The 22503-nt window shown below is 40.8% G+C and overlaps 1 protein-coding gene across 2 annotated transcripts in view; it reads left to right on the top strand.

Moving 5' to 3' along the window:
• Slc24a3 (solute carrier family 24 (sodium/potassium/calcium exchanger), member 3) overlaps window positions 1–22503 on the top strand; it is a 474392-nt gene that overhangs the window by 121387 nt on the left and 330502 nt on the right. The gene's annotated exons all lie outside the window — the stretch shown is intronic.

The raw sequence follows: 22503 nt of genomic DNA on the forward strand, positions 1-22503 counted from the left end.
GGGGGTGTGAGCCAACAGGCAATCACATGGGCCACCTGGGTTTGCTGTTACCCAGCAACTCTGGAAACCTCAAGATAATATGTCACTCAGAGTGACCAAGCTAGACCCCATGACAGGTGGGATTTTTGTCCACTGATCCCTACCTGTCATTTGCCAGGTATTTGTAGATGCTGCTGTTCTGGTCTGCATGTGGCCCAGTGTACCCTCAAAACCAGGGACCATGCACAAAAGTAGAGTCCATTTCTCTGATGGCAGCTTTAGTGTCTCTGAATTAATCACTGAACGGAATAGCCTATGCTGCGTTAATCTAAACTAGAACACTCTGTCTAGAATTTCTGTGACAATTTTCTCCGTCTGTACCATATAGTGATGCAGCTTGAAATGGGACTAATACAAGCAAAGAATTAAATTTTAAATTTTACTCAATTTTAGTTTGCATGACTACATGTTGTTAGTGGCTATCATTTTGACAATGCTATTTCCAATAGGAAACAAAGCCTTCCATGTCTGCAAGTATTGAACTTAGGTATTAAGAAGGAAGTGACTGCTATTCAAAGCTGTTCAGTTCTTTGCACATCGGCTGGATAGCTTTTCATATTTAACTAATAGGCAAGAATGCACTTAGCTGAAAATGGCGGTGGATTAATTATATTTAAGTGTTTAAAGGACCTGTAGAGGAAATCTCTGTCCATTCACCCTACTTTTGTACACAAAAGAGTAATAGCTGAGGTGTCTATTGATGGGGTGTCCATGCCTGTCTGAATGTTTGATGCTTGATTCTGCCAGATAAGCAGTGGTCAGGTCTGTATTGTTGCAAGGGAGTCCCTGGAGTTACCATTTGATTTGATTGACAGTGATTACTGAGAATCCTTGTGGTAGGCAGTTTTGTTTAGTCTTCAGCTTCACTCCACAGGCCAATGTTTTGAAAAAAATATGTCTAATATAAAGATGTCAAAAAAAATCACTCGGTGGAAGAATCAGAACTTTGCTCACACCTGTTTCTGAAGCTTGAATTACCATCAGTTAAACTATATTTTGAATGATCATTGGCACAGTTGACTATATATGACAACTGTGTTGGATGTTAGACTTACCTCCCACCATCTTTTTTTTTTTTTTGCTCAAGGGAAAAATATATAGCCTCATATGTCCTCTTCATCCTGAGCTGGGAGCTCATATATGGCAAGTAACTCAAGATGAGTCCATCCATTCATTAAGAAACAATTAATCATCTCTCATATTATAAAAAGGATTGATGATTCAGATGCTATTAATATTAAGACACTTTTAATAGACCTTTTATTATTGTTTCCTAACTCTAGGGAATAGGAGCACTAACATTTCCATATATTTCTCCTTCCTTGTTCAATCCTGCAGCTATGGCTTGATGAACTCTATCTTCTTTTGTAGAGTAAATGCTGCCTTTTTGCAGGGTAAATCCAGTTATCCCCTCTCATTTGTGTGTTTCTGTGGCTGGTTGTGTGGTAGAACGAGACAATAACAGCTGAAGTACTGACTGTCTGGCTCATAGATTAAGCTTTCTAAGCCTAGCTTAGACCCATCTCCTGATGTTTGTATGGAGTAAATAGCTTTCCTTCCTGGGTACCAGAAAGAAGTAGGTATTCTCTGCTTGTCCTCTTGCAGTGGGGGAATCGGGAGATTAGTTACTCTTGGACTCTCCTACTGGAAAAATGCACATGAAGTTGCTGTCCAGCCATGGTGGAAACTTTTTAAACCTTGCAATGCATAACTAATTAAGAACAAATTAGAAACAGAGCTTTCTAAGCATGTGAGCTTGAGATAAGTTATCCTTAGATTTACTTTTTTGATGTCACACATCATGTGACTTCAGTCCACTTCTCCTTTCCTGGCGTCTAATACGAAAATATTAAATCTCAATATGGCTATGTGGCTATGGAGAATACTTTGCTACCAGAATTAAGTAAGGAATTAGAGCAGAAGAAGTTTACTCTAGCACCTAACATACTCAAATAACAGATATGGTAGTATATTCTTATAAAGAATAGACTCTAGAACAGAACAAACTCCTGTCTGCCTCGTGGGTGGGTGTGTTGGAAAAAAGCTTTCATTCATACTCTGGGAAACCTGCTGTATCAGTTAGCTATGGCTGTATAACAAATATCCTTAAACTTGGTTGTTTCAATCTACCAATATCTGCTATGGTGCATGGGTCGGTGAGTCAGCACAGCATTCATACTGAACTGGACAGGACCATCTGATCTCAACAGAGCTTCTTTGTGTGAGTATGATCATTTGGGGTAATCGGTGAGTAAGAAGGATTAGGATGGTTTCTCATGTCCTGAGGTTGACTAACAATTGCCTAGGTCTCTTATTCCTTCACTCCACTGCAGTGTCTTTCTCAGATTCACTGAAAGGGGTGGTGGAGAACTGGGAAGTGCACAAGGTCCCTGAAGCCTGACCTGGGAAATTGAAGTAGTATCATTTTCAGTGATTTTCATGGTCGAATCAAGGCACAAAGACAGTCCAAGTTCAAGAGATAGCACCATCTACTGGTGAGAAGAGCAGAAAAATCTGATTACAAGGGGATGAATGAAGAACAAGCTCAGAGTTGGTTATTCCATCACATCCATTACCTCCTCTTAGACGTTTTTTAAAAATTATATATGAGGAAGTCACCAATACCACATAACTTTTAACCTTATGAACTATTTTAAAATGCAAATATTTTCACCTACAGCTTTAAGATATTGTATAAACTATTATAAAAATACTTTCAAATATACAACCATCATACTGACATTAATCAGACCCAGAGTCCTGTCTCATCAAATAGTCAAGATTGCCATTTTGTAGGCTCAACTGCAGCTTTGTAGCTTTATTAGAAGATAGTGACTATATATTCTTAGCTTTAATGGAAAAAATTGTGTGAAATAGAGTTTCCTCTCACTTATTAGTTAGTTCTTTGCTAAGCCAAGATCTCCCCTGAACTGCCAATTTTGCATGTAATGTACCCAGGGAAGCCTCTAGCATAGCCAGATATTAATTTGGGTCTGACCTCTCACAGTTTGGGCTAGTTGGCCAGCCACATATCAGTTTTCTTGAAATTTCCCAGAGCATCATAAGCCCTCAGATACTCTTAGGAAGGAACCCAAGATACCCTCACTTCCCAGACTAGAGACTCCATAGGCTATGTATTTTCCTTGAGGCTACTTGAACAGTTAACTTCATGGCAGGCAGGGTGTCATTTTGGTACCAGGGTTTGGGCCTTCCAGGTGGACTGCCATCTTGGGCTCAGCGGATGATCAGTGTTAGCCAAGTGTTAGGGCTAAGTGTGGAGAAGCATGAGGAGTTTGAATTTGTCCTCTGGGGTTTATAACAGTGTAGGTTCTTCCACATACATCTGTAACCTTGGACAGCATTCTGACCTTTGGAGGCTTCTGGTTTATTTCAAGAGCATGGGAGTAATAATGGCTCTTCATATACCTGAAATGAAGATTGCCCACGTTCCTTATGGTGGTTTCCTCGACTTCTGTGTATGGAACAAGCCTCTAGTCCCTGAGAGCTCTTGTTTATACCATTGTTTTAAGGATCTGTAGCTGGCCCCTTGGCAACTATTAAATCTAAGACATAGGCCTGTCTGTCCTCTTCAGAGGACACTGTCTTTTTAAGGCCAGGCCTAGAAGGCCCACTTTGAGTGGAAACATCCATGTGTTGCTATGGTGATATCATTTTTTATTCACAAGGCACTTTCTGTATTTTGAAGGGGATAACTTCTCCTCTGCTCAGGGATATTTGCCAAGCTCTGAAAGAGCCATAAACTTACTGAATCGTGGAAAGGCATTCTTGGGTACTGAGTTCCCCATAAACCTGTTTGTAATTACTCTGAATGCTCTCAGAGCTTCCCATTGTTGTAGCCTCTCTGGTGTATTCCCATGGGAAATGCCTCAGGCTGTAGCTGCTTGTGGATGTTGAGTCTAGTCTTCAGTCCTATCCAGGAAGTCACATTTTAGCACAGGGCAGTTGGCTTTTGTCTCCAGGTGTCTATTTGAATTTTTCCCCTCCTCCACTTAGCATGTATGTGGATGCTCATTCCTCCAAAAGGACTAAATAAACACATTCAGTGAAGAATCCATGACAAGATGTATTCCTAACCACCACTGCGTCTCTACAACAATCTGTGAGAGATCCTTTAAAAAGTCATTTCACTTACTTAGCTCTTCTAAACGTCTTCTGTGCCCTGCTTTGTTTGGAAAAGTAAAAGGAACACATTAGGAAAAAGTTAACCTAATGTATGTCTGTGTTAGAAGAGACAGAATTTGTTAAATAAGAGTTGGAGTTTCATTTTACTTTGCTGCACACATGGTGCTTTATAGAGGGCCTGCCCTGGAATACCTGCTGGGCAGAACTGTGTTCTTAACCCAGGGCTACAGGGTTTGCCAAGACTAGGGGGCTGAGGTCCAGGAACCAAGAGGGAACTAGGGGCAAACACTAAACTCAAGACAGTCTGCCCAATTTTCTAAGCCAGTAGCAAGTCACCCAGAAGCAGCCCAGGGTTAGCAACACCCTACTTACTGTTTGATAAATCCTGCTTAGCCAGAAGTACAGAAGGAAGATGGGAAGGGCACAGATGCATTGTGGAAGGAGAGTGAGTTCCACGTGATCGCTAAAGGATTTCCTTCTGGTAGTTTCTGAAGCAAAAGGTGTTGGATGAAGTACTGTTTCAGCTGTTTTAGCTAAGCCAAGCCTGAGCAATTCTCCATGACCCCTTCATGCCTTTAGAACAAGTACCATATGGGAAACTCTTGCACCTTACTAAGTATGGCTGACATCATGAGATACATCCTTGGTCCCTTCTGGACCACTGCTTCTGTGTGATGACACCAAATAATACTTCCCAGAAGATTTCACCTTTATGATGCTCTGGACTCTTCTTAACCACCACTCATTTCTCAGCTCCAGCTAACCAGTATGTATTGTCCTAGTAAAGAATTGGATTCTGTTTAGTGGTTCTGGCCTCTTGAATTTCCTTTTGTTATTGTTTAACCACAGCTGAGAATGTGAGGATGTATACAGACATTTGGGTGAGGTGTCTACAATTCAGGGACATGGAAAGTTGGCAGCAAATTGCTGGAATCTGGGAAGAAGCTGAGACGGATTGTCTCTCATAGACGTTGGATGGACTAGTACTACCTGTTCTTTGATCTTGGATGTTTGTTTCAAGAATCCATAAGACAATGGGCATCTGCTGTTGAAGCCACACAGTTTATATTACTGAGTTGCAGCAACTGCAGCAAATTTACACAGATACCTCTGGCTGAACGACATTGATATTCTTTTTTCAATGTCTCACTGTCCTGTTTATATTATCTCATAGCATGGGCAGTTAGATGAAGTGGGGTGACAAAAGAATAGGACAGAATTCAATGTGCAGACATTGCCAGGTCCCCTTTTAAAAGGCTGGGGATAACCTAGCAATGAACTAGCACACACCTAGAAATTAGAGCATAGATTAGAGATTTCTCTCTCTAATCTTGCCCTGTAGACTTTCTGTTTATAACAAAATCACTAGTATAGAAAGTACCATTGTATAGCATTCCTCCTTTGTGGAATGTTACAATAACAAAAGGAAAAATTCAAGTATATACCTACTGAATGTTTGCCATAGCAAATGAATTAGGTCTTTCTGCTCCTTTATGATGAAAGAATGGACTCTGGCATAAGACGACTAGTAACGGTGAATGATAGAACCAAGGATCAAGTAAGGGACACTTGACTTGCTGGCTCTTTGCTTTTCCCACTACTCAGTAGGGCAAGCACATCCAACCCAGGATGACGGCTGATTCCTCTGGTCTTGGTGGGGCATGGGCATGGGGATTTTTAGCTGTCATACACTGAGAATTTTCAATGAATTATTTAAGGTTAGCAGCTGCTTTAAGATCTTTATCTTGTTCAGAGATGCTCACAGGGACCTACAACAATCACCTGGGGAGTTGCTCCTTGTGTGCCATTTCTGGGATCCATCTCAGGCATACAGATCAGGGTTTCTACAGTTGAAGTTCAGGGAATAGTGTTTTACAAAATATTCAACAGTTATAGAAGGATCATAGTGATTTGGGTACTGGTTCTACTTTGTCCCCTTCAGAGTACATTCTGGAATCTACCTAATAGAGAGTTCTCTGGTCTTCTCATAAAATCTGTCCTAGAAGGCTGAGGGATATGGTCCTCTTATTGTTTATGCTATTCTATAAATATTACAGAATATCTAAATATTTCTATTGCCACATTTAAAGCATTAGAAAAAGACCAGGATATAAAGAAAATATCTACTCCTTCATTTAACAACTGCATATAACTTCCAGGCGCCAGGAACCCCTTGCATAAAATTTAGCAAATAAGTCATTTTTCATTCCACATATGCACAGGTTATAGATTTTTTGATGTGATCTAGTCAAATTATTCATCTGCAAATGAACCTGAAGTCTATATTCCATGTTCTCCCTTCGTCTAGGATTGAAGGTTCTTAATTCCAATCGTTATGTTCTTATTGTCTCTGTTGCTGACCACAGGTGTATCTGTTTCTAACTGTGATGGCTCATCTGCATTTCTGAGGTATCTGGGCCCCAGATGGAGCTCTTGCTATGGGGCCACCATGCTGTGCGACAAATGAAGCTGTCTTGGAAAGATTGTAAGCTGGGAACTTGAGGAGCATGTCTGAGAAGAAATATATCCCAGTTTGCATGCACAGCTTAAGTCAAATGAGTCTGGGTTTTCTTGCAGTGTATTCTAGAACAGTTGTCTTAAGCCTTCAGATGCACTCCAAAACATTTGTAAACAAGTGTCATATCACAGTATCAAATGTTGGATGCCCATATTCTAGAATGAATGGCAGAGCCTTCTCTGGAAGGTTGCCTATGAAGCGGGGAAGCACTTACTCTGCATCCTGTAGGTAAATGGATATCACTTTCTTTCATTATGGAACCCTTGTCCAGGAGTGTTCCATTGTCTGTGGAGCAGGGATGTTGGAGAGGCATCATGTTGTGATTTAAAATGAGCACAATGTTTTGGTTGGAGGTTTGAGTGTTAGCTTACAGACAATTCTGCTAGGTGCCACCCAACAGCAACCTAGCAACTGCTGTGCCTCAGCCCACCAGGTACAAGCCAGGCATAGATGACAACCACTGGTTACCACCTTCTATCTCTTCCCCTTCTTTACTCATTCTCTTTTTCTGTCCCCACATATTCCTGGCCAGCCTCTCCTCTTTCTTCCTCTCTTCCTTTCTTCTTCTCTTCCTCTCTTCTCTTTTTCTCTCTCAATCCTTCTCCCCCATTTTCCCTGCCTCTACCCAATTTTCAGTTCTTCTTCCCTTCCCCCCAGTAAACTTCCTTTTACACCAGGCCTGTCATATCACCATATGTTCAGGGGGTCCCTCAGCATGGACCCACCAAGGTCACAACAATTATACTGCATTATACTGCTAATATAAAACATAACACTGAGACTTGAATGTTAACTTCCCCGGGACCATTGGGGATAAACCCCTGGGGCCTTCTGGGCTTCTGTTACAAATCTCTAATAATATCTGTGTTTGCAGTAGTTTTGAAAATCAAATGGGGTGATGAGCATCCAAGTATTATAAAGCATTGATTATTGTTACTGGTGTTATTGGGACATTAGTCCTGAACTGAAACTGAACATGAAGTACCAATTTTAATTTGTATATACAAGAACCAATGTTAGGAACTTATATCTGTTTGTTTTCATGGCTAGCCTTTAAATAGTTAAATAATGCAATATGGTAAATATGGTAAGTTAAGATGATTATCCTTCTGTTCTAGAGCTTAAAATCCATGCCAGAAAATAAATATTGGCAGTAATGAAGATGACTTGGCCATTGGCCAATGCAGGTCCATTAATGAATCAGTCTTTACATCTTGCCTAGGCACTGTGGGAAACTGGTGTAGAGCCATGGACCTGCACTCTGCCAATGTTCCAAAACTTTGCCTGTTGGTATTTGTCGTGACAAATTTTTGCTGAGCTGGCCATGTTAATCTTTGGAGAGATCTGATGTTTAAAATGATATTTAATTAGAATACTCATGCATTGGAAGGTTGGGCAATCACACATTAAGCTGTTAATGTTGAATGACATGGGAACATGTTTACAGTAACTATTTTTGTGCAGTGTGGAAATATGTGTACCAAGTGTTAAGAATGTGTTCCTGTTGGCAAAAGAAGTTATTTTTATTTTCATCTTTGTATCTGTTGAGACTTTTAAAAAGGAATGTTAAGTCTGCTGGTGAATGTGACTTCTTAGGACATGTGGTATTTGAGGAGGGTCCTAATGAATGTATAAAAGGTGAGGAGGGTGGAAGTGCCCGTGGAGTGAGAGTAGCAAGGGTCAATTAAGTAGCAGCCTGATCTGTTCTGAGCTAGCCGCAGTTTAGAGTAGGCCACATTCAGGTTGACAATTGTTAAAATGGTGTAACACTGTGGTACCTACATAATCCAAGTCTGAATTTTGGCTTTACCATTTTGACTGTGCAATTTTGGGAGAGTCAACTCACCTTATCTATTCTCAGTGCCTCCATTTGTAAAATGGAAGAACCATTAGGACTAAGGTGTGTGAGGTGTGTAAGGTGATGTGAGGTGTGTGTGTGTGTGTGTGTGTGTGTGTGTGTGTGTGTGTGATTGAATGATTAACCTGTGAAGCAATTGAGCTTATACCCAAATCATAGATAGTGCTCAGGAAATGTCAGCAATGGTATGATGTAGTCTTTTGTGCCTCATTATGGTAGTCATTATGTTGAGCCCCTCAGAAGCCTAGTTCTCTGCCAGCTGAAGAGACTCTATGGAGAATAAGTGCTCTATGAGATTTCTGAAATTATTCAGATAGAGACAAAAGAGTGAGTATTGCCCTAGCATGGATACCACTTGGTGAGAATACTTCTGTTGCTTTCAGAATGTATGGTGACTCTTAACTACAGTAGCAAGGATGGGCAACATTGGGAGATGATGTTAGATACGTTCAGTAAAACACATGGAGAGAGGCTATAAAGGAAAACAGGTTAGGATGTTAGTGTACAGGTGTAGCATCCTTGGTGGAAATCTGGGAGCACCCTATTTTCCAAAGCCATGGAGTTGTATTTGTCATGGACCCCATCTATGATTAGTACCAAGATAGAGGGCTTTTGATCTCTCTTTTCCCACAGTGTTAGTAATAAGCTCTGACCACTGAGACAAGAAGGAATCATGGTAGACTTCTCTTCTGAGTGTTAGCATCTTGGCTAGAGGGAGCAGATTTCTAGGGTATCCCTCCTTCTTCAGTGGATAGCAGGACCATGCATAGTTATGAAGAAGCAGTACAGACATGAAGGTCACAGCAGAGTGTGTGGCTATCTCACTTTTAAAAAGTCTGTTCGCTTTTTAACTTTTCTTAGTTATCGGCTACCTCATTATTTTTGATGTCTTAATGATATGTATAAGATACAAATATAACTGAGTTTCTGGTTGGAACAATGATTGTGTGTCCAGGCCACCATTCTAATCGCTAACTTTTCCATTTGTGGATAGACTTACCTGGCTTATAACTTCACAATCCTTCCAATTTGACATGTAGATTCAGAGAAACCCCAATCAAAGCCAAGAAAGATTTATTAATGTTAACAGAATGACTTTAATGTTCATATGCAGAGGTAAAAGCTCAACTATGAGCTGCCTGATAAGGGCATAATAATCAGGCAACTAATACATGACTTCCACACAAAGTGACAGACATCAAGTTAATGTGGCTAGATAATAGAATAGATCAAAAATAAAAAATAAAGAGATAAATGGCCCTAGACTATCTCAATCCAAACTGAAACCAACTCGGACACCCTCAGGAGGTGTGTAATTAATGAAATGTGCTATGTTCATAAGATAGAGTAAAGCCATGAAAAGACACAGGGAACTTTAACGCATATTGCTAAGTAAAACCTGCCAATCTGAAGAGGTTATGTGTTTCCTGACTCCGAGTACATGATACAGGTCTGACTATTAAAAAGAAGAGGCCGGTGATTACCTGGCGTTTCAGGGGCATGAGAATAGGAGTACAGAGGAATTTTAGGGCAAGGGATGTCGTCTATATGACTCTGTAACGGTGGGTTCATGGCCTTACACATGATGAAATCTCAGAGAGCACATCAATGATGAACCCTGATATAAACCAGGGGCCGTAGCTCATCAGCAGTATTGGTTAATCATTTGTTATAAAACACACTTCATCAAGGGGAGAGATGGGGGAACACACTTGGGAAGATTATGAATTCTCTTCAGTTGTTCTGTGAACTCGAGACCTCTCTGAAAATTAAAGTCTAGAAATAGGTGAACACAGTAAAGTAGACCTGGAACTTAGTAGTTTTAAGGGAATGGTTGTGACTCATTAAGTTTTAAAATACACTCAAGGAGATTCTTAGATGTGCCCTCAACAGTATGCCCAATACAAAAGATTAAAGGTTAATGTTATTGCATCAAAAACCATATGTTTCAAGAGAGGCGTGGCATTGCAGAAGGCCATATGCAATCAGAGATCAGTCAATTTAACTCCTATCTCAGACCATCTCTGAAAGGCAGTATACTTAGTGTACCTTTGCGTCCTCAAAGTGAGGGTTTATAACCCAGACCTACCCCTTGGGGATATAACTAAGATGAAAGGAGATAGGTCTGTAAAGTGGTTAGGTAGCAGGGCACTTGGAGCTTTGTCCTCAACCCCTCCTAGTGCTGAACAGAACATTTCTCTACAATTTAGTCAAGAGGCATGCCATCTTTGGCTTGCATTCTGTGGTGGGGTTGCCAATCGATGACAGACAGCTCCTCTGGCAGGTCACAACAAGGTGGTAATTGACCTTGCTTCTCCCAGGACATCTGTTCAAGTTCTGCTAGAAGCCAAGGACTCCCCAGTGTGGGGTTTTGGTTTCACATTGTGGCAGTCCAAACATTCTTTATGGGCTGGCAAAAAGCATTTCACACTTCAGATGGGCCTCGAGAGGGTGATTCGCTTTCTCCAAGGAGGGCTGGGAATTTCCAGATGATTGGAAGTTTCTACCCTGTTCATTTTAATGCTCTCAGATAGACTCCCCTCAAAGTACTCAGTCATATCAGAGAAGTGATTGTGCAGTAACAGGAGGTGAACTGTCACTATGTTGGACAACATAGATCCAAAATATTTCCACTGTTTGAGAAGGTTCTGCTGTGGCACAGAAGAGACACAGAATGTTCTGGCCTTTGCATGTCACCCTTTTTTATCTCTGACATGTATCTCCCCTTTGCTGTTAGTGTGGTCACACCCCAGTTCTGCTCTAAGTGTTTGCTTGCTGATTATCTGTCTTTCCGCAGGCTGCCTGTAGCACTGACAATCTCATTTCTCCATGTCCGACTTGATCCTCTGCTCAGTGATCAAACTTTTGCTAGATCCCAGGGCATCCAGGACAGCATTGCTTCCCCACTCTCTAAGATGTGGCAAGAGAGAGTGCAGGTCCCTGAGGAGGCTGGAGATGTCAGATCCCCTTGAGCTAGAGTTACAGGCAGTAGTGAGTTGTCTGATCTGAGTGCTGATAATTGAACTGTAGTCCTCTGCAAACTTGATGGTATTCACTCTTAACTGCTGAGCCAACTCTCCATTCTCCATAGCAACTTATAATGTCACTTCCTCAAGAGATTTGTTTCTAAGCCCCCATAGCAACAAGCCAGCAATCCTGCATTGATTCCATTTAGGGAGACGTCTAGAGCCTCTGCTTCATTGCCACCCTCTGTCTTTGTATCATCTGTTCCTCATCTGTGTGCCTTCAATGAGTAAACACATGGGTCATGTGTCTTCCTACAAGGAAGATGGACTGTGTGTGTATTAGACACTGCCCGTGGTCGCTTCATGCCCATCAAATCTTATTAAGTGAGAATTTCCCAAGTTTCTCACTACCCAATCCTGAGTCTTTCTGCCTACAGTTTGGGAGGTTTTGAATTATGTGGAAGGACCACTCTGTCTGCTCCACAAAGCAGACTAGGAGTTCCAGGGGAATAGATAGCTATGGGACCAGTCCTCAACCAAGAACCAATGAGAGGCAGTATGGAGATACCCTGTGGGTGGCTTGGCCATAAGGGTGCATGCTTCATCTGGTTTCCTAGAATTCTCAGCTGAAGCCAGTTGACCCCAGTAGTAACTAGATTGGTCTATTACCCTTTGTGGGTTCCCTTGTTCCCATCCCACCCTTGCTATTATGATCCTCTGTGTCTCAGTATAATCAAATGCCTCAAGTTTCTAAGTTCTGTTTTTGGAGAACCCAAATATAGATTGAATGACAGTTAAATAGTCTTCATTTCTGACATCCAGGCTCTTTCAACTTCATCACCCTTGGATCTTTGATAGCCGGTTCTTTGCTAATATAGTTTGTGATTGTGTGGCACATGTTGCTATTCACATAGCTGGAATTGTCTATGATTGTCCTATTCCTGTCACAAAACTAATCCTGGTAAATGTGATGCCCAAGTACAGGCCCAGGAAGGTGGAAAAAAGGCCTTGAGAGATTGAACCCTTTTTGAAGTATTCAGGAGCCAAGCAGTGGACAGTGCAGTGGGGTTCTTGGCTGCTGTAGCTCTTTCTGAAGCCAGAGAGTAACCAGCTCTGCAATTTGTAAGTAATTCATAGCTTGGGGCTATAAATGAAAAGTGGGAAATAGAGTTTTATTGTGAAATTTCATTTCGTCTGTAGCTGATTTAAAAAAAAAAAGAACATTTGGTTAAAATAGAATTTTGTGGAAGAGACCAGTTACCTTATAAAATTCCTGTTCAATTTAATTCTATCTAAATCCTCTCTTTTCTTTCTTGGTATCTGTGGTGGTTTGAATATGCTTGGCCCAGGGAGTGGCACTGTTTTGAATGTGTGGCCTTGTTGGAGTAGGTGTATTACTGTGGATGTGGGCTTTAAGACCCTGATCCTAGCTGCCTGGAAGCCAGTCTTCTCCTAGTAGTCTTCAGATGAAAATGTAGACCTCTCAGCTCCTCCTGCGCCATGCCTGACTGGACACTGCCATGTTTCTGCTTTGATGATAATGGACTGAACCTCAGAACCTGCAAGCCAGCCCCAATTTAATGTTGTCCTTTTAAGAGTTGCCTTTGTCATGGTATCTGTTCACATCAGTAAACCCTAGCTAAGACAGTATCCTATTTTCTTTTTCCATTATCCTTTCATTTTTTTCTCTTCTTAACTACTAATAGTTGTAGTACTGTGTTTTGAAAAATATTAATTTTTGAAATACATATTCTCATAATTTGGATTAACTATTAGCATTTGAACTCACAAAAAGTTGAGAGAGAGAGAATATGAATGAATGAATGAATGAATGAATGAATGAATGTGTGTGTGTGTGTGTAATGTGCTACCAGCTTATATCTATTATGCTTTCCAGGCATTAATAACCAATCATATCTCCTCTTTGAGCTTCTGGTAGACATCTATAGTTGATGGACACTAGTTGTGAGCCAATATAAACTGGTTAGATTGAGGATATCAACTGAGGCTAGTGCTTGGTATGCTGATGCTTTCATGTGCCATGTGTTGGAAGAAAGAAGCTAAATGATTGGCTCAGAATCATTTAGAATCAGATAGAAGGGTTCTTTAATTTCCATGATGTTCAAATCAGTTTATAATGCTTTACTTCAGCGTGAGAAAATTGCAAGGAATGGCAGAACCACAAGAATGTTTTTCCATCTGTTTTTCCATTCACCTATCTCCAGAACCTAGAGACCATTTAAGAGTATGTATAGATAGAATTCTTGCTTACGTCTTGTGAATTTTATGCACATTAACGCCACTGAGGTTCCCCCACAATCCAGCTACCTATCCCGTTAGTCACTGGCATTTTCCTCTCTTGAATTCCTTGTATTTGTGATGGCCATCAACAGTCCTAGTTCAGGAATGATTCCCACTGAGTTTCTTGGGGGAGAGATGAAAAGGGATAGTCCTCATTGCTGGAATCATCTTTCCCAAAAACCTAATTCTACACTATGAGAATCTCTCACTGGTTTTCTGTCAATTCTATTCAATGGTGTCTTTATCCTTTAGATCTTCTAGTCTTCTCAGACAACATGTATGGTATCATCCTTCCTCCCTTATCACTTTTCTCCCAAATGGACATGCACTCTTGATATTTCTTTCATCTCATCTCTACTGGTTAGACAGAATCCTAGTCAAGCTTTGAAGATGGTAAATCATCTCATCCATGAAACTCCATGACTATCCCTCCCTTCCTAACTTCCTTTGTTCTCTTACCCTTATATCCCTGGAGATCAGTCATCTTGGAGAACATCTTTGGTGTCTGCTATCTGTCCAAAGCTCAGTGACTAAGCTTGTTATCACACAAGCTTAGACCACACCTGTGTGGGTCTAAGAACTAGTACCATTTACTGCCCGCAGATCCCCCTGATACTTCTGCCCTGGAATATTTTTCAATGCTTTCTACTTCACAGACATATAGATTGGAGATTTGGTTCTGTGAGTTCTTCTCTGTACACTCCCCCCTGCCACCAAGGTTTCAGGAAATGCCTCCCATTTGATGGCTCATTTATTTCACTTTGCCCAGGTGATTCCTTTAAGGTAGACTGAACATAATAACAGTCATAGACTCCATGGGTTTCAAAAGGCACAGAAAGTATGAAATTTTATTTTAGCTTTGATCCTTTGCAACTCCTGAAGTCAGAAAGCATGACTTCAAAAAAATATTACCCTCATTATCATCAATGAATCATAAAAGAAATTGTGTCCCGGATATTTTGGGGTATCTTACATGGGATTTCTAGTTGTAAATTCGGTGACAGTGATTCATGCCATGCGGTTTGTGGAATAGCACTCAGGAGAGGCCTGTGAAAGAGGTTGGGATACAGTTATGAAAAGAGCTAGAACCAGAAATGGATATGAGGTCAGGATTTGCCTGGTCTGTTGTAGAATTTTTATAGCTAAAACTATAGCTAGACTCACACTTACTGAGACAAGGTGTCCACCTGCTATACATCTATTTAGTTAGTGGATCCCCTGGAAGTGGGGACAAGGCACCACTATGTGTAGGATCTACTGATGAAGGACCATTCTTCAGAGAGTTTGAACGTTAGTCTTATAACTCAACAACTGGGAGATGGTGGTACCAGCTGTTAAGAGATACGAGGAGATTTGGGGAGATAGGAATAGAAGCTGTTTATGTTAGGCCTGCTCTTTTACCCCTGAGCTTCTTTTCTAACCTGTTTCCATGGTTTCCAAATGAGGACCATGAACGTAGGTGAGAATCAGGAGATTCCTAAACCTGAGAAATACTAGGCAGAAGGGTCAGGATTTAAACCCAGACCCCAATTTCTTCACAGCACTGGCTCACGTTGCTGAATTGATTCACTTGTTCTTGCCCCTGTTTCAACCTGTGAGTTCCTAGCCTGGTGAGAAAGACATTATGTCAGAATCCTCAAGGCCCCAACTCATACTCATTTGCATTTATTTATTCAATTGTGAATTTAGAAGCCTAAACAAACTTGTCAGCTTATGAACAAGCTCATAGTCAATTCAAATTGCCTGTTTGGAAGGTAGGTCATCTACAGGCAGGAGAAAATTGGAGATCTGAAATAAAGAAAGAGACAGTTTAATTATAGCAATTAAAAAAATAATCAGTCTTGAGCCAATCAGCATAGAGAAGCCTACAGCTCAGCACTCTTCAATAGGACCAGAGAATGTCATTAAATTATATTCTACAATTAACTAGAATTTATCCCACTTTTTTTTTCCCAGCAGAGTTCAGTTGAACACCTTCCATGTGTCAGAAACTATGCCAATAATATTAAAACATGGTTCTTATGCACAAACAGTTTCCATCTTAAATACTGCTTGGCTACAAAGAGGTTGAAAAGGAAGTAAAGGCTAAGATTGGGTGCCTTCTCTGTGTAGGAGGCTTTATCTCATTAACCAGATTCATAAACATACATCACTCAATAAGCTCATTGAGAATGCTTAACATCTAATCAGTAGTCATTGGAAAATGAAAATAAAAAAATACCATGAGATACTATTATATACTTACATAAATGGCTCAAATTTAAAAGATGACAATACCAAATGTTGTCAAAGACATGGAACAACTGGGATGTCTTGTCAATGAAAATGTAAAATGTGAAGAAGCCACTTTAGGAAACAGTTTAGAGTTTCTTCTTATGAGATAAATGAATTTACCATGTGATTTGCCTATGTTACCTCTGTAGGAATTAATGCAGGAAAGATGATAAGATATAGTCATAAAAAGATATGAAGATAAGCCAGGAGTGTGAGGATGTATCTGGAGTTCTAGTGATTTGGGAGGCTGAGACAGAAGCTGCCTTGAGCCCAGGAATTTGAAGCTAACCTGGGTAACATAGCAATACTTTAATCTCAAACAAAATTAAATTGAATCATTAAAGATATGCACATGAATATGATTAGTTTTATATTATATTCCAAAGCTAGAAAAACCCACAGGTCCATAAACCAGTAAAAGAGTGCACAAATAAGACTACATCTGTGCAGTGGAGTATTATGCAGCAAGGAACCAAGGCACAAAGGATTTCAGAGAACACCATGCTGAATGAAAGAAATAAGACACAGAAGAATGCATCCCATGTAATGATTCCATTTTTAAGCAAGCTGACCTACAAAAGCAGAAACCAAATCAGCAGTTGTGTGAGGGGTACCAATACAGGGGTGTCAGAGGGAAACTTTAATGGTTGCAGTTCATTTTATAGAAATAATACCTAGAAGCATACCTAGCCCATAGTATATAGTCCATAAAGGATGGACATATAAATAGCTATTTGGTTATTTAGTGCTTTGGTTACTTTTCTCACAAAAGAAATCAACGATAATGATGAAAATAATGCAAATAGACTCTCTAACAAATGGCTTCATAGCTTTCTGCTTACCATTTATATACTCAACAATATTTATGCACAAGCTACACTTCTAGCCCAAAAGGCTGGTCAGTGACAAGAGATACAGGTCTCTGTGTATCTGTACCTAGTCTGAAAAGAATTCATTTGAATTCTTTTCTACGTTAGCACATAAGAGTGGTGTGCTTCATTAGGGTGTGTCCATGCATGGACATCATTTCACTTCGCTTGTGTTCACCCCATTACCCCTTTTCCTTCATGGTTCCCTTCCTCTCCCCCACACCAGACAGTCACTCTCTGCTTTCATGTCATAAATATATATTTTTTTACATAAATATATATTTAAATCCAGGTTATCTGACTTCTTGATTGACATGTTTCGTGCAGTTTGTTCCCACATCATGAAAGCTGAATCAGGATGATTGTGTAATATAAATAAATCAAGTTACTTTGTCCAAATTCCTATTGCTTCCTGTGTCAGGAGTCAGCTTTTAATGGTGGGGCTGTAAGAAAGGCTTCAGTTTTACAGGCAAAAGTCAATGAGAGATAGGTTGCATGAAAAGATGCGTGCAGGTGCTTGTCAGCCTAACTTCTTGATCAGAGGTTGGTGCCTTGTTCTATGGGTACAGAACTCTCCCATCTCCTTCTAAGTAGGACAGCAAGGTGTCCTTTACCTTCTCTTCCTGGGGGCAGTTGTGTAAATGTTGCAAATGAGGCTCCCTTCTACCGCAAGCAATTATCTTTTTTCTGTCTTGGTCTAGTATGACCCTGGCCACATTCCCAAGACCTTTGTCCTAGTTTGGCTTTCTGCTGCTGTGATAAACTACATGTTCCAAAATAACGTGGGAAAGAAAGGGTTTATTTCAGATGTCAGCTTCCACTCATTCATGAAGGGAAGTCAAGGGAGTTCAAGGCAGGAACTTGGAGGCAGGAACTGCAGCAGAGGCCATGGAGGAACACTGCTTACTGCCTTGCTCCTCACAGCTTGCTCAGTTTGCTTTCTTACAGAACCCAGGATCACCTTCTCATGTTGGTACCACCCACAGAGGGTTAGACCCTCCCATATCAATCATGAATCAATCAAAAAAGTCTCATAGTTGTATCCACAGAGCAGTCTGATGGAGGCAGTCCCTCAATTGAGATTCCCATTCCAGATGTCTAAATGTGTGAAAAGTTGATTTAAAAAAAAAAAAAAAACAACAACAAAAAAAAACAAAAAAACAAAAACCTAATCATCACAGCCTCTTTGCTCCACCACATGTCCCCAGGCCAGGCAGAGTCAGGACATCCTATGTGGCCAGAGATCACTACATGTGGTTCTCATCACAGAATAGGGAGTGCAGCTGTCATGGGCTTCAGTTTCTGTTCTGTTTGGAGACTCCACCCACTAGTTCAGTTCTTGTGTTGAATTTATGACAGTTCAGACCACTTCACAAGATAATTCCTGATTAAAAGCCAATGAAACAAGACAGGGAGAAAATGGGTTCGCAAAGATGACATGTCCAAAAATAGCTTGTCTTAATTTATGAGCTCTGCTAAGACAAACAAGTACCACTTTCTGGAGTCCAAATTGAGTCTCACCTCTGCTTTCTCTGACCCAGTGCTCTGGGGCCCTCCAGAGACCTTCAGTAGTGCTGGCCTGGTCCTTTAGTAATTCTAGCCCTCTATTTCCAGGGACCTGGAATACCTGAGCAGGGAGGTTGATAGAAAGAAAGAGAGTGGAGTAGAGAGAGAGGGAGATGGAAGTGGGGAGGCAGAGAGGGAGAGGGGGAGGGGGAGGGGGAGGAGGATGAGGACGAGGATAAGGAGGAGGAGGAGGAGGAGGAAGACAAGGAGAAGGAGGAGGAAAGAGGAAAAAGAAAAAGTTCATTTTAAGTACCCAGGCTAAAATATACAGGGCACCAAAAGGCATTTTTATTGAAATCTGGTTATCAACACAATAAATAAAGAGGCAGCCAGTAGAAGGATTCTGGGATTCTTATAGTACTTAGTAGGGAGATTTGGTGGGGGACCCAAGGACATTTTAAATTGCTGATATGCATGTACAGTATTTGGGGATGACAGTCATACTGTAATGTGCCATAAAATGCCCAAATGCTGTTTGTCATAAATTAATGATAACCACTCATTGTTGCCTTATGCTTTGGTGGTAGGCAGCGCCTAGAGATTCAGTGAGAGAATTACGCCAGAAGATTCTTGGCTACATTTTCAAGCAATGTTTTTTGCCAAATGGCCGTGCTAATTAGTTTGATGTTGAGTTTGGTAGTTGTCACCTCTGGTACCTTTTAGTGATGACTTAGACTTTTCTATTCAGTGATCAACCGCTACTCATCACAACTCAGACACATGTGGCCCTCTAGCTCAGCTAAACTAGCAGGGCTGTTCTCCATCCTGCTCCTGCATTCACTAATTTTTATTTTTAAACTTTCAGCCAGAGAGAGAGAGAGAGAGAGAGAGAGAGAGAGAGAGAGAGAGAGAGAGAGAGAGAGAGAGAGTGTGTGTGTGTGTGTGTGATGCGCACCCCATCCCTTACTTGATGTCCTCTCTTCCTGCTGGAGGTGGGCTCTATAAGTTCCCTCTCCCTATTGTCTGGCATTTCATCTAAGGTCCCTCCCTTTGAGTCCTGGGAGTCTACCACCTCCCAAATCTCTGGTGCATTCTTGGGGGGGGTTCCCCCAAACCTCCTATTTCCTGAGGTTGCCTATTAACATTCTTGCTGGGGCTCAGGGCTTCGGTCCTTTTCCCTAACCTAATACCAGATCAGGTTCCCCTCTCCTCCTCACTCCCCATTTAGTACATTTTTATAAACTTTTCTATCAGTAATACAGACCAATAGCAAAGGGTTTGCAAATGCCTACATGGTGTGCCGGCTGATGGAGGGGTGAGACAGGGTGGATAAGGGCAAGTTCTACTCCAAATTGGAGCCTGGCCAGGCAAATGTTGCCTTCATAGTAGATCCAGACTCTGGAGGATTGTGGAGCCTCAGAGGTGAGCTATTGAGGAAAGAAGATGGTTCTCTTGTCCTTGTCAATATCTGAGGGAAGGGACCTTGTCTCCAGGAAAGAAATATACAACTTGTCAGACCAACCACCTTTCAGAAAGAATAGAGCCCAGATAATGATGGGTCAATGATGGGTGAGCCCACCTTTTATCATGGACTGAATAGCTATGCATAACTCTGTCCCTATACTTAAATCTATACTTTGTGCCAAGACCCTAAAGATGAAGTCAGTAGGGGACAGATGTCATTGAAATCACCTTGTACCTCTTCTCATTGTGACCATTTTTATTAAGTCTTCTCTTCTTTTGACTATTATTTGTTCATTTCATTGTCTTATTAAGGATGGTGGCCAAACCTGCCATATTAAGGCCATTAATACTTAAGGTAATAGATATATACACCATCATTCCCATGTAGATGCTAAGCCCATCCTGGACCAGAGAATGTCCTCAAACAGGAAGATCTAGATGCCTATATGCACAGATAAATATCCAAAGATATAATGTGTGTTTGCTGCAGAGGAAGGGATGTGGAAGAGTATTTGACAGCTAGAGGAATGAGACTTTACATCTTATCTAAAATGGTTCAATGTCCAGCACTTGTGTGAGATCTAAACCTCTCCACATGTGAACATGTCTACAAGTCGACATTAAAACAAACAAACAAACAAAAAACCAGCTCCACACCTGAATATGAGCACTTTGATGCCTGTAGATGTCTCAGAACTTCAATTTAACAGTGTCCCAACATCTCACCCCGTTAACGACTCAACATGTTAGCTCAGTTGTCACATCAGCATCTGTCATTGTGATGCTTTAACATCTCAACATGCTACTGTATCAATATGAAAGGTTCACATTTGAACATGTGTCTCAATGCCCCAGTGGTTAAAACCATCTGGACATGATGCAACAATATCTGAACCAAATGTCTCGACAGAGCAACATGAAAACATCATTACAGCAGGTGATTGTTGAGTGAGACATCTTCCTCACTCATCCAGTTCCTCAAAACTATATTGAAATGCTAATTTATAGGAGGGGTCTGCTCTTTTGCAGATAGCAGAGCTGGCCCAGTTTTGGAACAATTTAACAGCACTGAACTTCCATGGAAATTAGGATGCTGGCCCTCTCAGAGGCTTCCAAACCTTTGTTGAAAATGAAGAGAATGCTCATACTCATGTACTCTTCCAAAAATGGCTTTGGATTTTCCCCCATGATCCTTAAAATAACTGCAGCTAACACAAAGGCACAAGATTGAGAACACATTGAGCTTACATGTCAAGTTATAGCTGACTATAATGTGAGAAGCTAGAAAGTGAGTATCCCAGGGAGAATGGGTGTGTCCACTGGAAAAGGGTAGGGAGCCTCCCAGTGCATGGTCAGTGAGTGGACAAGGCTTTAGGGTAGGCAGGGTTTTTAATTTGCCAGAACAAGCGAACGCACACTTGAGATCTGTGCATTTCATCATGTGCCTTTAATCATATTTTTGTAAACAAATACCACCAACAAATGATGTGTGTCCTGAGGTATCCAGGGATACGTACATAGATGATGCCTGAAATGTATTTTTCAAGTTTCTGTAGTGTTGTTGGGGGCAGAGGGCACATCTTAAAATACCCATGTGTGGAGATCAAAGGACATCCTTGTGGAGTTCCACTTTTAGATAAATACCAGGGATGGAACTCTGGTTGGCAAGGTTTCAAAACAGTTCCCCTTACCTGCTGAGCCATCTCAATAGCCCCTGTAATATATTTTCAATGTGTTTTAAAATAATAGGTTTATTAATATGTACATGAATGAATATATTATAAAACAAGTATTTTACAATGTCATCATGAAATCTAAGAGGTGGTAGAACTTTGAAAAATGTCAAAATACTCTAATAAAATATTCCAGAAAAAATAATAGGTTGAGAAAGCTAACAAGTGTAGCCATTAGGAGTCACTCTGACCATATTACAGACTAATACTTTCACCTACAGTACCTTCCTTCACTTGATACTCATTAATATCAGGGGCTATTTTTATAAATCTTAAATTCTAGTTCATGTGTATTTAAGACAAGGGAAAAAAAAACATAATTACTTTTGGAAATTTTCCATTAAAAATCTCTGGACTAAAAAAGGAGTTGATTCTTAATTAAAGGTAAGCTTTATATACCTGGAAAATCCCATTTAACTGAGGCCTTGTAGAAATGTCATGTTAATTAGCATTTCTGGTTTTTGGATAGTCACCCCTCTCGAATCTTCACTTGGCTTCATCATCTCCGGGGCATTTTTATAATACGTATCATTTCAGGGGTTCCAGAAAGGACTGATGAGGTAAAGTCATCTTAATTTGAGTTCTACCTTGCTGCTTGCTAGGTGAGGGACCATAAAGACCTTTAATTGGTTTGGGCTCAATGCTTTCTGGTGACAAATGGAAAGGATGATGCTCCGGCTAGATATGCCTTTGCTGACAACACTGGGGAGACAGAGGCAGGAAGATCAAGAATTCAAGTTCAGCCTAGGCTACGTAGTGAGACCCTGTCCTCAAAAAACAAAACTGGAAATTCTTCAACAAGCTTTCTGTGATTGTTGTGAAAGCAATTAAC

The sequence above is a fragment of the Mus musculus genome, chromosome 2, assembly GCF_000001635.26.
Source record: "Mus musculus strain C57BL/6J chromosome 2, GRCm38.p6 C57BL/6J".
NCBI lineage: Eukaryota > Metazoa > Chordata > Mammalia > Rodentia > Muridae > Mus > Mus musculus.